Below are 15,758 nucleotides of genomic sequence, written 5' to 3'. Positions count from 1 at the left end.
TTTTTTTTTGATTCGGGACAACAAGATCCTTTAAAATATTTCTTGAATAAAATAGAAAAAAGGCAACATCCTTCTTTGAGTAAGCTCTCAAATTTTCTCTACTGAAGAATATGACATTGCTCTAGACACATTTTTAATGAGATAAACCAAAAACCAAATACAGTACCACTTGTAATCAATAATAATTTCGTAGATATTTTATGGTAATTTTACACAATAGATAGAATTAATTATGAACTTGTGTTTTGACTCTCCCTTTGAGCAAGATAGCAATGGCATGTTTTTAGTTCAACTACACAAGAGAAGACGTGAAAGGAACAATGTTACCATCGACAGTAAGAGGGAGCGCCTGGGAGTCTGCCCCATTGGCCCAATGGCCACAGGGGTGGGTTCTTACACCAAGTGTGCAAAAAGCTAGAAAGATGAATGGACAGGGCCTCAGTGCAGGAAAGTTAGCAAGATAATTGGGTTGATAAAAAGCCCTTGCTGAAACCGGTTTGGCTCAGCGGTAGAACGTCGGTCTGTGGACTGAAAGGTCCCGGGTTCGATTCCGGTCAAGGGCATGTACATTGGTTGCGGGCACATCCCTGGTGGGGGATGTGCAGGAGGCAGCTGGTCGATGTTTCTCTGTCATCGACGTTTCTAGCTCTCTATCTCTCTCCCTTCCTCTCTGTAAAAAATCAATAAAAAATAATTTTAAAAAAGCCCTCCCCTCTCTATCTCTGTAAGAACAGTGGGCTTGAACAGGAAGGAGGGATGATCTTTGAGGTGCAAGTCCGCTGCTCTCCAGGTGGCTACCTTGAAGAAACCGCTTTCTTTTTGCACCAGCACCTGTTGGATGAGTTTGGCTTTCCTTGTGGCAGGCAGCCGAACCTATGTTTTTGGTTATGACGATGCAACAATGTTTAGTGAGGACCCATTATTTTACATGGGAAAGCATTGTTTAACACTTCTTGTAGCGTGGGGATAATGTTGAACGGGGATGAGTTGAACGACCCATGGCGTGAGAGACGTCACTGTGTACTCACATTTATAGTCTGGTGGAGGAGCTAGGCATTCCAATTCACACCTGTAAGTTAGTTTAAAAACCATAATGATAACTGCCCTCAAGATAAAAGTTTGGCCCGAGGAAAAGCTTGGTTAAATCTGTCTGGATGGGACAAGGAAAAATGCCATGGAATAGAAGCAACTTGAGTTGGGTCTTGAAGGTTGAGAGGTACCTCCAATATTGCTGAGGAAGGAGGGGTACTCATTAGCAGGAGACAGGCTTCCAGGAAGGACTGGATAGTCTCTGCCCTGTACTTGGCCCGGATTTTCTGCATGGGGAAGGGAAGTCACGGTTTTAGTGTCTGGGTCAAGGACAAAGCGGCAAACTTATGAATCCAGCACTTAGAGCACTTCTTCATGCCAACATTGTCTTGACCTTGCACTTTTTACAGCTTTCAGTTATAAAATGAAATGTGAGAGAAAGGGAAAGGATACTTAGGATCTATGAATAGCCCTTACACAAGGGTTGGTTAGGATCAGAGCCTCTTAGTGAGTTAGTTCCCCTGCTGTGGTTTAGCATAAAAAATATGCTAGTCCGCTTTGAGATGCCCTGGTTGGTAGCTCAGTGGTTAGAGCCTTGGCCCCTGCATTGAAGGGTTCTGGGTTCAATTCCTGGTCAAGGGCACCTTCCAGAGTTTTGGGTTCCACACCCAAGCTAGTGTGCAGGAAGCAACCAATCTATGTGTCTCTTTCACATTGATGTTTCTTCCCTCTCTCTCCTCCACCCTCCCTTCCACTCTCTCTAAATATATCCTCGGAAGATGAGCAAAAAAGGTTTAACACTTATTGGAGCTCATTCTATGGCAGCGGCCTGTTGTCTCTCCTTGCTCTGGCCCCTGGAGTTGGAATGGAGAGCTGGATGAAAAGTGAGGACTTAAAATGAGTATACAGCATATGCAAGATAAGAGCACACTTGTCAGTTTTCATTGGTATGTGTGTCTCAGATTCAAAGCTTTTGATTTTTAGGTATGTGTTCACGAATGTTCAGTGAATATCAACAGATGGAACTGATGGTGAGATCATATTTGAAACATAAATTACCTGATATCCTGCCAAATGAAATATTGTGGCAGTCAGGATTCATTTTTATCTAAATGAAAAAAAAATTCCCCAAAGAGGACATGTTAATTACTATCTATTGCTCCATTTAGTCTTTCCTTTTGTAATGTATGCCTGTAATTATTTTTTCAAATCTTACCCAGATTACCCCCACCTCCCCGCCCCAAACCCAGTGCTCTTCCCCTAGTTTCCTATTTGACGCACAGGTAACATGATGATCAAAGTCCTATCTTAATGTACATGCCCGTGCCTCATTTATTCTGTCACTGGGACTTCTCCCCTGATCATAAGTGAGGCAATGTTCCTTTTATTCATTTTTGACACCTATGAACATGTGGTTTTTTGTTTTTTTTTTTACAATACCAATTGACATCATACTATTTTTTTCTCCCTTTACTTATTGTCATACCAAAATTATTCAAAGACTTTTTGCTTGCTTGATAATTTTTTGCATGTTGTAAAAATGAGAAACATTGGCCACATGTTAAAGGGGTCTTCCTGCTCTTTGGGATCAATCCACAGCTTGGCAGTTTTTAGTTAGTGTTTTTGTTGTTGTTGTTGGTTGTTTTTTTGTTTTGCTTTTTCATCATGTGGTTGTTATTGGCTTCATGTCAGTATGAGGCATCCAGGTTGTTATTTTCCTGCTTACAGAACTTTTTTACATGAATAAAACAAAAATAAATTCAACATTTTGTTATCTGATTTTTCAGATTTATAAATAACACTAGTCCTGAAGTAAGACAAAACCCTAGAATACAATCTTCATTAAATGGCAAAGAAAGTTGGTTGTCGAAAAAGAACCATTAATCTCAATCAGAAATAAATGGCATCTTTTCAATACAGTACAAAAGACTAATAATTATAGTTTCAGAGCCTGGTTGTAAACTTGGATTCTTTAGTAAGCTGTGTTTGATTTTAATGTTTTATTTTTTCATTGCTACTCAGATGTGTGTCCTATTTATTTGCTAAGATAGTTGGGAATACATTGTAAATTGCAGCAAATACTGCTATTGAATCTATGATTATGTAACTTACCTGTTATATAAACTGAAAAATCACAAGTCAAATCGTACTAATTCTACATCTGACTATGATTTGTAGCTTCTAGTTACTAGACAATCTGTTATGCAATATTGTTGGCCAGAAAATGAATACTGTAGTTTTAGATGAATATTATTACACTAATGGGAAATTCACTACTGAAAGGATCTTTCAAGTCTTCTTCTTCTTAAAAAAAAAAAAAGCTGTCTAACATTTTAATCAATATAATTTACTGAAAACCTACTACATCCAAGATTCTATAAGATATGTCAAGATGTGATTTTGATTCTACAGTTTCAACTGTCTAGTAAAACTGATACTTAGGTAGCTATTATACAAATTATATAGTATTATATAAATAACTTCAAAACCAAAATAATTTGAATATAATAGTAGGGAGGCGATATTGGGCACAAATCACATTATTAGATTAGTAATTCAGGGCTTTTCCCATAGTTATTTGAAGAGCACTATCAATTACACCTACAAATATTTTTAACTGTTATCTCATGCAGTTATATTATCAATTATGTTAAATAGAATTGTAGTGATATAAACAATCTTGAGCTACTGCAGCCTTACACATCAATACTTTTGTATCATCTATGGATAATGACCTATTTTGGATGAGTAATGCTATCCAGAGATATAGTTGCTAGCAACACAAGCTGAGCTTATTTATTTGATGTTCTCTTTTAAAGTTATTTGATTCAACTATCTGTATGTACACAGAGAGGCAGGAAGAGAATCAGGAGAAATTTATATCAGGGTTAGTTTTAAAAAGTAGGAAGTTAACCATCTGATATAAAGAAACTTCGTTTAGCTAATAGTAGAAGTGTTCATAATGCTTTTTAATTAGGTCATTGGTGCACTCAGGAGGAGTAATATCAATGGAATGCTGGGTATTTCAGTCATATTTCGTGAGAGTGAGGATTGAGGAGAAAATGAGAATTGAGAAGGTAGAAATTATCAGGAAAACTCATCAGGGTAAGGAAGTAATGAGATGAGGGGTATACTGTAGTCATGAATATGAAGGGATAGAGCAACATCTAGGTCATGGGCGATAGTTTGGGAATGAGAGAGCTGGGTAAGACCCCTGAGGAGTTGCAAAGCTTGAAAAGAAGTAACGAAGGGAGGTAGCAACAGCGCGTACTTCCTCAAATGAAAGCCTCACTCATTAATCTTGTAAATTGCTATGCGGGTCCCCATTACTGCACCATTGATTTCTCTGGTCTGGCACAATCACCAGCATTTGAAAAGAAAGGTGTGTGTGTCTGGGAGTTTATTTCCTGTTGTGTGTAGCCTCAGTCACAGAGAGGAGCAGGAGCCTGCGGTCCTCCCGGCCCTGAATGCCACCGTCCAGGAGCTGCAGAGCTGCAGAGCGGCTCTGGTCACCTTTCAGTTTGTTTCTAACGCCCTAGGGCCCTGAAACCTGTCCAAGGCTGCAGCCGGGCCCAGAGGTCTTGGCATGCAGACAGAGGGACTGACACTGCAGCTGGTTACAATCGTCTGCAGCTGCGACTCTAGCATTTATTTATGCCGTAGTTCCATTGGTGAAAATGAACAAAGATCTTCCAATTCATTCTGCTTGAAGCCACACATTTGAACCTAAGATAAGATGGAATGTCTTTAGTGTTCCCTTTTCTACAAATAACTAAGAGTAAAAACAGAAAATCCATCCTCAAAGGTGGTCCTTCTGGGTCCTGAGGCCTTTTCCATTTTCTGACAATGACACTCAGTGTCACCTGATTCCTACTTTGTAGTGCTCATATGCAATTCACCTGGCGTCGTCTAGGGGCGTTTGATGCTGTAAATCTTGCAACTTTCCTGTAAGCTGCAAGGCAATCTAACCCTTATTACTACAGGCAGATAGCAGGCTGTTTCAACGATTTGCCACAGGTTCAAGGCACTGCATGGTGCCTCTCAGGGATGCCCGGACACTATTTTTACTTATTTCTCTTGGGCTTTTCTAGAACTGGGCCACAGGAGAGTTTTATGTCAGTACAAAGAAAAGATGAGCCTGTTATGTCATATAGTCACTTGTTCACATAGTTACTGACTTGATGTTTTTAGACAGAAACTCTGTGGCACTTCTTTGCACGAAGGCTTCGATGTCTTTCTACTATTTTATGATACATACTCAGACATGGTTATACTGGTCCCCTACCTCTTTCCAGACTCATTTTATACACTAGCCTACTCACCGTCCTCACCTCCTCAAGATGTTCTAGAAGGTACCATGAAGCTCCACCTTAGTGCCTTTGCACATGATACTGCTCCCTTTAAAAGACAGCTTCCCTCCACTTTTACTTTCTTTCAGATTTCATCTCAGACATCCCTTACCTTCTGACTATGTCACTTTTCTGTCAGGTTAGCTCTTATAGCTTTCTGTATACTCTGCGTGGCCAGATTATTAGGATCTCTGAACACATAATAATCTGGCCACCCAGTGTACTTCTCTTGAGTACTTCATTTATTTGATATCAAGGATACTATAAATCATGCACCTGATCAGTTTTCCCCTTTGCACTGGCTGATAGAAAGCTCAGGGCAAATAGGTGGTTGATCCCCAGCAAAAGTCTAGAATGCTTTTGGTACCCATTTGAGATACAAATATACTGAGTGGCCAGATTATTATGGGTTCAGAGATCATAATAATCTGGCCACTCAGTGTCTTTCTTTCTTAGATTTGACCAGTTTCTAAACACACGTTTGAATGACGATGGTGTTAGTGTCTTGCAGCTGCCACCCTGTTCCATGAAGGTAAGCTCTATTTCTGTGCTCAGAACTTAGTCCAGTGGGTGCTTAAACAGAGTTGTTTGAATTAATGAATGAATGAAAGAATGGGAAATTTGTAGAGAGGAATCAGGGTGTTGAAAAGTTTAGAAGTAAGAAGAGGGATAGTAGGACACATTCAGGAACCCGAAACACCTCAGTTTATCTGGTGTGTTTGGAAAAACAAAGAGGGTGTGTGGAGAATTGGTGTGGTCTATGAAAAGAGCTTTAAAGGCTGCAGAGATAAGCAGGAATAGGCATACCCCAGGGCCTGCTCTCCCCTGCCACATCATTTTGTTCTTTTCTCCTTAAGGACTTTAAGAAGAGAGTGACCAGACTGAATGTGATTTAGAGTGATCATTTAGCTGACTGTGAACAATACAGTGGATGACTTTAACACAAGAACTAAAAAGACCAGTTGGGAGACCATATGTACTAGTAAGTAATCCAAATGAGCATAGAGTCTAGATTAAGGGGCAGAATGAATTAATTTGGTGAGTGATGAAACATAGGGATAAGGAGGAGGAGGATTTGAGCATAAAGAACATCTGTTCTACTGGTGATCATTTTGCTTTTGTTTCAGAAGGAAGGAATTCTTAGGTCCTTTTTTGATCTCTTGAAGAAACATGTATGTTTCTATTTGGATTTCAGGTGTCAATGGACTCCTGATGATACACTCCTTCAGTTACCTTCTTCATCTCAAAGCAATTTTGAGACACCCATTTTTCTCTCTTCCTTTAGACATTGCTTTTTCTAGAGCTCATCTCTGTAGATTTTGAATATTCCATAATAATAAACTGAATTTCTTTTCAAGATTTCCTCCAACATTTTTTTATCTCTTTAGTACTGTATCTATCATTATTATTAATTATTTTTTTACTATAGGCAACTTCTTTATGCAATAAAGAAGTTGCCTATAGTAATTTTAATTTTAAAGTCAAATACTAAAGACTCATTTCCTAATTAGAACAAACATTTCTACATAGATATTATTTTTCTCATAGAGATTTTTCTATTACTCCATATAAAATTCACAATTCTGCTTTTATTTTTCATATCACACTATATAGAGTTTACAATTCAGGAGCACAAAATGCAACCATTGTATGCTCTTAAGGGGGTTAAAATATGCATTTGTGAATTGACAGACACCCAAACAATGTTTGTCTCATATTAAGCATTTAAAGCGCTTAAGATTTAATTCTGAATGTTAAACTTACTCAATATGCCAAAATTTTGGGAAAGCAAAGTGTTGAGGTGAAAAGAGGGGTAGGGAAAGGGATTTTGAAGCAGGGAGAACGGCCTGGGATGTGACGTGGTCCTGAGAGGATGGGAGGGTTTCACTGATGAGCTACTGCAGCATAACGCAGAGGCAGAGAGGCAGGAAGACAGACATACTTAAAATGTAGTCCTGATAATTAATAGACTGGTTTGCTGGAGCACTGGATTCATAAATTATATTACGCTTTATTATTATCACTTTACAAGATGATTGGATCTCATAAGAACCCTGTGAAGTAACTATTAATATCCTCATCTATAGGTAAAGAAACAGAGCTAGCTGACGTGACTTCTATCAAATCATAATCCTAGTGACAGAGCTACAGTTTGAATTCAGACCCTCCATGCTTAATTAAGTCTAGGGACTTTTCCACTACACTTCAGCCGATAGCAGGAGATGAAATAGGCAAGGAAGGTCAAAGCTGTGTCAGGAAGGCCTTTCAATAACAGTTATCGTCAATTCTTCTCTCTCTCACAACATATCTCCCATTTTAACATTTCCTGTCCATTATCTTAAAAATATATCAAGACTATGGCAATTTCTTCCTGTCCCCACTGTCACGACCCAGGTCCACACCATAATAGTCTCTTGTCGGAATCATTGCAAGGTGTCCTTGCTCTGCCCTTTGCCCCCTTCAGACTATGAATAGCATAGTTACATCCAAGCCAGATCATGTCACTCATAGCTCAAAATTCTCTCATTGCTTCTTTTTTTTTTTTTTTTTTAAATATATTTTATTGATTTTTTACAGAGAGGAAGAGAGAGGGATAGAGAGCTAGAAACATTGATGAGAGAGAAACATCAACCAGCTGCCTCTTGCACACCCCCTACTGGGGATGTGCCCGCAACCCAGGTACATGCCCTTGACCGGAATCGAACCTGGGACCTTTCAGTCCGCAGACCGACGCTCTACCACTGAGCCAAACCGGTTTTGGCCTCTCATTGCTTCTTTAAGGTGGCCGGACAGCCCCACACCTCTGACCTCATCTGCTGCTCTCTCCCTCGCAAGCATCACCAGCTCGCTGGCCTCTTTGCAGTGGTGACAATCTGCCAGGTCCGCATCCATTTCAGGCTTTTGTCCTCGCGTGCTCTCTCCAAGGTGGGTCTCGGAGGCTCACCCTTTCACTTCCTTTAGGTCTTTACCCAAATGCCCTCTCTTCAGGGAGGCCATCCTAGGCTACCTCCTCTAAAATGTCAACGTCCTGTCCTGAGGTTCCCTATTTTCCTCCTGTGTTTTATTTTCACCCCAAGACCACCATCTACTATACTATGTATTTTTTCTGTTTTCTGTTTTACTCTATTTCCCTCCTAGTATGTAAGCTCACAAAGGCAGATTTTGTTTTGTTCAATGTGCTAGAAGAGTGTCTGGCAACTAAATGGCACTCAGTAAATATGTTTGAATCATTAGATTCTGAAAGTTCAGTTTTTCTCCATTGACAACAGGGAAGCACTGGGGGCTTTGGAACAGAAAAGAGACAGACGTATAAAATTGGTTTTATAGTAGCAGTGGAAATGATAGATTCACCTAGGAAGAGAAGGAAGAAATGGAATAATCCAAATAGGAGGCTACTAAAATTATTTCAAGTATAATGCTATGACTCCTCTAGTCTAGATTGATTCTCAAAAAAAATGGGGGGAAAGGAGAATGTTAATATTCAAAATTCTATACTTGTCCCCTGTTTTTCATTATACCAGGTGGAACCATGTGAGATTGCCATTGTTAGTATAATATATTCAAATTTCAACCATGTCTTATGTTTCGGCCTAGAGATACCTTTTGCACTGATGATAAAGAATATTGAGTGGAATTACAGTGACTTGAGAACTATTTATTTTATACATTTTGACCCCAAAAGAATATGGTAGATACAATTCTAAACCAGGGCAGAGGGCGGTCATGATTTGTAGGAACAAGAGTCTGGCACACCTCAGCAAGCCCTTACAGTTTCCCTGAACATTGATCTAGAGTTTTCATTATCAGTCTTCATAGCAACCACCTTGAGTCATTAATAAAGTCTAAAGTAAGCCTAAAAAAACAAAAAACAAACAAACAAAAAAACCCAAATGTTAAAGGAATTGTAAAATTTATTCTAAATGATAACAACAGAAATACTTTTGTTTCATAAAAACAAATCCTCAGCTAACATGGAAAAGTTGGTTCATTGGTTGAGGGTACAACATAGCCAATGACATGGAATTCTAGTTGTTAAAAGATGAATTAATTTATTCTATCCTATGTTGAAGTTTGAATCCAATAGAGAGCTCATTAATTAATCATGAAAGCAACCACTAGCAACAAAACACACAGAAGTGTTACACAACACATTAAATATCCATTTGTTCTCTTCACGTGCCAAACTGTAAACAATATTAATTTGGGCCTGGCTTTTATGCATAAAGCCAAAACCATTCATTTTGCTTGATTTGAAAGTGATATTTTAAAATGCTACTTTTGTCTTCTCTTCAGAAAAAGAGTAGCTGTACATAATTTTCTTGTTATGATCCTGGTAACAGGATTTTGTATACAATTACAGAGACAATTTCTCTTCCTAGCAGGAACAAACACAGGATGAAGTAAGTAGTCACCATATGATTAGCCTAATTTTTATGTCCCACTGAGAATAGCTCAGTTCCAAGAAGTAATTGCAAACTCATGTCAGTGGCTGTGAGAGTGAATACATTTGATTATTCACTATTAAATTTCTCTCGTGGGGAAATGATTCTGGGGGTGTTCACCTAAATAAAGAGTGATTTCTTGAGCAGCGTGCTGGATGACAAATCGTGCGTTCTGGGCTAGACTCCGTTACCTTCAGCTGCAAAAATTGTGTTTCCCATTTCAATTCCACGGACCTGAGGCAGGTTATCGAAAGGCTTTAAATCATTTAATTTTGACTTCTATGCAAAGAAGATGATTAATGTAGGATTTTGCTGGTTATAGTAATTTGCTCTGCAGCTGTTAATAAAAATCAGCTTATTCCCCCTGGTACACTGAATGCAGAATGCTGTTGTCCACTTGAGGGAAATACTGTGTCAATTCTTGGTAGGTAAGGAAATTCCTCCCCACAACTTTGGGGAAATTATAATGTTTTTATTTATTTCAGAGAGAGAAAGGGAGATGAAGAGAGAGACACATCAGGGATAAGAGAGAATCATCCATCAGCTGGCTCCTGCATGCCCCACTACTGGTGATCGAGCCTGCAACCTGGGCATGAGCCTTGACCAAGAATCGATCCTTGACCTCCTGGTTCATGATCTCAACCACTGAGCCACACTGGCTGGGTGAGGGAATCATAATATATAACAACACCCCACACCCTCAAACAAAAACAAAAACAAAAATTTAACTTTTTGTCTTGAATTTCATGTGCGGTTATTAGCCATTCCCTCAGTCACTTCAGTCAGAAACCCGGGAGATGCTCTCAGACTTGTCACTCCTCTCCACCATCCTGCTAAGTCATCCTGATATTCCTTCCTAAATATTATATTTAAAATGTTGGATAAGCAACTCCCTCCTTAGTCATCCTGTCAATTTTTCATTCAATGAATATTTATTGAGTGTGGACTGTCTGACAGGCCATTGCTCTAGGGACTGCAAACATAGAAATAATAAAAACAGCACTATGTGCTTACCTTCATGAAGCTTACAGTCCAGTGGCTGAGGCAGACAATAAACAAATACACAAATACACAACTAGAAGTTATATGTGTTATGAAGAGAAATAAAGGAGAATGGGATAGAATGACTGACTGGAGGTGAAGGTGGGCGAGGTGCTTATCAGAGATAGACATCTCTGACTGTTTATCTAGATATGCATCACTTAAGTCATATTAAAGACTGGCAGTTGGCTGAATCAACCCAGTTCTCTCTTCTTAATGCACTGCAATGGCTACTCCTTATGCTAAGAAAGCTTGTATTCTTTATCCTCACTGCAACTTCCAATCTTACTCTATGCCTCAGTTTTAGTGTTAGGGCATTTTAGAAGAATTTTCTGACCTTATATTGAGATTTTATTTTCTTAATATTTCCCTAGCTATCTCTTTATACAGTAATTATTGCTCATGTTCTCACCAATTTAATTAAATTATTTATCAAGTAAGTACTATGTGGTACTTTTGAAAGTACAAAGTATTCAATGAATCAGTAACTGACCTCAAGAATGTTGAATTATAATAATTTTGTTAGTTTACTTGTCTAGTCTCCTTAAAGTATTAGATGAGTACTTAGTCAATTTTGTTTCTCCAGTTATTTTTTTCACACAAAGAAAAGAATAAATTCAAAAAGAGTTAGACTGAATTGAGTGGCAACAGTAAAAATATTGCCTTCTCAATATTACCCCCCATTTGATCAATCCTAATGATAATAAAGATAATAATAAAAATAACTGGGTCAAATGGGAGTTCCATTTTTAATTTTTTGAGGAAACTCCATACTGTTTTCCACAGTGGCTGCCACCAATCTGCATTCCCACCAGCAGTGCACGAGGGTTCCTTTTTCTCCAACAGCACTTGTCCTTTGTTGATTTGTTGATGATAGCCATTCTGACAGGTGTGAATTAGTATCTCATTATCGTTTTAATTTGCATCTCTTGGATGATTAGTAACTTTGAGCAAGTTTTCATGTATCTCCTGGCCTTCTGAATGTCCATTTTTGAAAATGTCTATTTAACTCATTTGCCCATTATTTGATTGAATTGTTTAGTTTCCTTTTGTTTAGATTAGTTAGTTCTCTATAAATTTTGGAGATTAAGCCCTTATGGGATATGACATTGGCAAATAAGTTCTCCCATGCAATGGGCTTTCTTGTTGTTTTGTTGATGGTTTCTTTTGCTGTGCAATAGCTTTTTATTTTGATGCAGTCCCATTTGCTTATTTTTTACTTTCCCCCATCTAGGAGTATATTCCAATAAATCAGAAATAATAATCAGAAAGGACATATGCACCCCTATGTTCATAGCAGCACAATTTACAACAGCCAAGATTTGGAAACAACCTTAGTGTCCACCAGCAGATGAGTGGATTAAAAAAAACTGTGGTACATCTACACAATAGAATACTGTGCTGCTGTAAAATAAATAAATAAATAAAAAAATAAAATAAAAAAATGACCTCTTACCATTTGCAAGAGCATGAACAGACCTGGAGAGCATTGTGCTAAGTGAAATAAGCCAGTCAGAGAAAGAAAAATATCACATTATCTCATTCATTTGTGGAAGATAATGAACAACATAAAATGAACAACAAAAATAGACCCAGAGACACAGAAGCATTGAATAGTCCATCAATCTTCAGAGAGAAGGCAGGGGAGGGGGAGGGTGAGAGATAAGAGCTCAATCAAAGGATTTGTTTGCATGCATATAAGCATAACCAATGGACACAGACACTAGTGGGGTGGGGGCATGTACTGCAGGGTGGGGTGGCCAATGAGGGGAAAAAGGAGACATATGTAATACTATATCTAATACTTTAAACAGTAAAGAATTTTTAAAAAATGTAAAAATAACTAATGATTATTGAAGACCTACATAATCCAAAGAAGATACTGTATTAAGTGCTTTATAGACATGGCATTACTTTTATTATCTTCATTTTATATAAAGAAACTGATGATAGCGAAGCTCTTGATAGGGTTACTTGGCTATTAATTGATAGAGCTTTGCTCTGACATGAACGTCTGCTTTTTATACTCTTCTATAATGTGGTCTCTAATACAATGAACACTTAATTCCATTCTGTTTGGATTACTTTTATTCCCCTATTAAGAGCTCATTTTTGACGGAGAATGCCTCTGGCAGTGAAGCACTCTGGGAGCTGGGGCATTTCTGAGGAGTGCTGCGGCTCCTGCTATTCTTGTCAGGGACACACGTGCTGCTCTAACTGCACCTTCACGGAGAGGTGAAGCCCCTCCCCTCCCCACCTGCTCCCCAGCAGTCTCTAATAGATCTGGTCCAACTGTCACAGCCATTGAGCACCTTACAACAATGAACGAAAGTCCTTCCTCAATGTAGCCTGTGAATGCTGCCCTGTGGTCACGTTGAGTAAATGTCTCCCTGGCACTGCTCAGGACACACAAGCAACTGCCTTTTCTGAAAGGATATCAAACATTAAATCCAAGAATTAGGTCAACTCTGGTGAAAAGGCTTTTGAATTACTACTTAAATCTATTGGCTTGCCCAAGTTCCTCCCATCTAGAAAGGGTCCCCAAACCCTACAGGACTTTTTCAAAGATGATATGTGAATCACAGTGTGGAATGGCTTTTGCTGATACCAGGATTAATGTAGGGGAGTTTTCCGAACAGGAATTAGCATTGCAAAATCAAAGGCTACTTATAGTTTTAATTAAAATGAATTTGCCTGAAAATGATATGGATATAAAAGCATTTGTTTATAATCTGATAATTGTAGCATAGTTGAGGCAAGTTTGTATTATCAGGATAGAAAATCAATTTCAAAGTATTATTTTTCATCACATGTTTACAATATGGCAATAGGTCAGTGTCCACTTCGCTTTCTGAATCCACAATTTATGCTAGAGGACAGAAGATTTGACTCTGTTGGGCGCATGGTGCAATATACAGGACTTGCAACAGAGAAACCCACACTTGAAACCTACATGTTCATGTTGACCAATGTCACTCCAATAAATTTAATTTAAAATTCTATACCAGGAACCACTGACATAAACGAGTATTCACTCAGATGTTCCCCCAAACACTGCTGACTTCCTTCAACATGGACTGCTACTTATATAACACCCCTTTCCATATTTGATGATTCTAACAATTTCTGTAGATTCACTGTTCTTAATCACGATTTCAATGTAATCTGAAAAAAAGTTTTTCTTTTAAATCAAACTGAAGAATTCTAAAGTTCAAAGGATATTTATTTTACCCTGGGACTTGCTTCTTTATAGATGTGGAACGATCTTGTATCCAGAAGAGAGTATAAATTAGGTTCCTGAATTTTTTAACAGAATGTCAGCTTTGCCATCTGTTCATCTTTTACTTACAGCATATAGAGCTTATGCATGCCTACTCTGCTAGCAAATCTAAAAGCTCATGGACCATTTGCAGCCCAGAGAGACTTTAAGGATCATCTAGTCCACATTTTTTAACGTGAGGAAATGAATGTCCTGCCCTCCCCAATGACTTACCAAGACATAAATTCTAGGTATGACATAGACTAAAACAGGAGTCTCCTGACTCCTAAGCTAGTTATTTTCCTGCCCATCACTGTCTCTGTTTCCTATGAAAATTCTAGTTCACCAGCTGTTATTTGAGGAAGGTAATATAAAGATTATGTTATTCTTCAAAGATCTAACTCTCAGACATGTCTTATTTATTTATTTAGATGTTAGAGTTAGATGTTTTGCAAAGTAGCAATGCATTCTTAATGCCTTATAGAAGAAAGAACCTCCTGATAAATTCCTTTTATAATGCAGAATGAGTAAAAAGCTTGTCTTTGTTAATCAAGAGCCTAACCTACATCCTCATTATTTAGATCCTTTTGCAAGATAATATGACTACAAATCTCACCAGTATGGGAAGACATAGCTAGTGGCAGAGAAGTGCCTAAAAAAATCCTTTCTTGTGTCTCTGATAACATTGCACTTGTCCTTGGAGAAATCTGGACAGGGCTGAGAAGTGGAATCTTTAAGAGGATATGAGCTCTCATTAGCTTTGGGCAAAATAGAGCAAAAGAAAAAAAAGAGTATATGCCTATGGGTTCCCATTAAAATAAATTCTTTAAAAATTCATTTAAGGGTTATCCAAAAGTTTGGTTCTCTTTCTCTTTAGCATCATATTGGATTGACATTAAGAAATATTTTAATCCTTTAATGCTTGGTTGGTTTCAGACTCACAGGAACTGAAACTTTACTCTCCATTGTATTTCATTGCTTTTGGTCTTTGGTTTCTTCTTTTAAATGACCAACCGTCAAATCTTTGGAAGAGATAAGAAAGTGTGGACTGAGAATTATCATGTGATTGTCTCACGACCAGCTTCAGTAAATTACAGTTGAGTGTTTGTTGGTAGAATGACCTAGGAAGTTATTTACCCATATGTACCATGAATGTATGACCTAATCTTGTTAAATCCTGTACAATTCTACCTTCAAAATAAATGTGAAAGGTTCTCAATATCTTCACTGAAACTACTGTGGTCCAAATTATCATCGCCTCTCACCTCAGTTATTGCAATAGCCTTCAAACAGTTTTTCCTGTTTTGGTCCTGGTTTTCTTTCAAGTCTATTCTTATCACAGTGGCCAGAGTGATCCTAAAATATGGAAAGTCATATTATGTTACATCTCTGCTCAAAATCTTTCCATAGCTTTCTTTCCATGTCATTGGCGGGAGCGGGGGGGGGGGGGGGGGGGGGGGGGGGGGGCGGCGGAAAGGAGGGAGGAACCGGGAAAGGGAGGTGTTTTTCAATGGCCATTTTCCTCCCACCCTTATCGTTCTTGGACCTCTTCTCAGCAATGTGCTCACTTCGCTCAGGTACACTGACTTCACTGCTGCTCCTTTGTAAGGAGTAACGTACTCTTTCAATAAGGCTTTG

The 15,758-nt window shown here is 38.4% G+C and overlaps 1 protein-coding gene across 6 annotated transcripts in view; it reads right to left on the bottom strand.

Annotated features, from left to right (window-relative positions):
* The window catches only part of GRIA4 (glutamate ionotropic receptor AMPA type subunit 4), a 391,466-nt gene that overhangs the window by 115,270 nt on the left and 260,438 nt on the right, over positions 1 to 15,758 (bottom strand). The gene's annotated exons all lie outside the window — the stretch shown is intronic.

The sequence above is a fragment of the Pipistrellus hanaki genome (genome assembly GCF_964339955.1).
Source record: "Pipistrellus hanaki genome assembly, chromosome: 9".
NCBI classification, from domain to species: Eukaryota; Metazoa; Chordata; class Mammalia; order Chiroptera; family Vespertilionidae; genus Pipistrellus; species Pipistrellus hanaki.
Note: the sequence above shows the minus strand (reverse complement) of the source record. Positions and strands in the feature narration are given on the sequence as shown.